Genomic DNA, 822 nt, shown 5'->3' with positions numbered 1-822 from the left:
TACTATGACTATGTAAATATGATTTTTGCTGTTGTCATCTAGTATATTATAAATATTTATTATTTCTTTTGGCTATCATTAAAATTTATAATTTTCTGTTTAGTTTTCTGTGTAATTTATTACAGATTCTTTCTCTCCCAGGGTGCAAAGATCTGAGTGGTGCATGCCTGTAGCTGCCATACCTATTGTTCCCCCACTGATTTGTAATGTCTGCCTTGTCATAAATCATGTTTATTTGCATAGGTTTATTTTTGGGTTCTCTATATGATTCTATTGCTTTTTATATGTATCCCTTCGCCAATACCCTACTATCTTAATTACGAGAGCTTTCTATTGTCATGTTGTTTGATAAGGCAAGCGCTCCACATTGTTCTTACACAGTATATCTGGGCCGTTCTCATTTGTTTCCTCTTTCACATAAGTTTTCAGATGGGCTTGTCAAGCTCCACAAACAGCCCTGTAGTGTTTTGATCGGAATTGCAGTGAATATTTAAGATCAATGAGAAGAATGAACATCTTTAAGATACTTAATCTTCAGATCCAAGGATGTGATATATACTTCCATTTACTTAAGTCTTTTTAAATATCTTTCAATATTTTATTTTTTTTTCCAGAAAAGGCTTGCATATCTTTTTAAAGATTCACCATTGGTACTAAATATTTGTCATTGTTGTAAATGGTTATCTTTTCTTTTAAAAGGTTACATTTTTTTGTTTCTTGCTGTACAGGCATGGCTTTCGGAATTGTCCTACCTTGAGGCCAGGGGCCAGTCCTTCATACATACATCAACCAGGCACTGAAGAAGGGCTGCCCTCAAAGATT

The sequence above is a fragment of the Galeopterus variegatus genome, unplaced genomic scaffold, assembly GCF_000696425.1.
Source record: "Galeopterus variegatus unplaced genomic scaffold, G_variegatus-3.0.2 Scaffold362, whole genome shotgun sequence".
Lineage (NCBI taxonomy): Eukaryota > Metazoa > Chordata > Mammalia > Dermoptera > Cynocephalidae > Galeopterus > Galeopterus variegatus.
The sequence above is the reverse complement of the archived record's forward strand: the minus strand, read 5'-3'. Positions refer to the sequence as shown.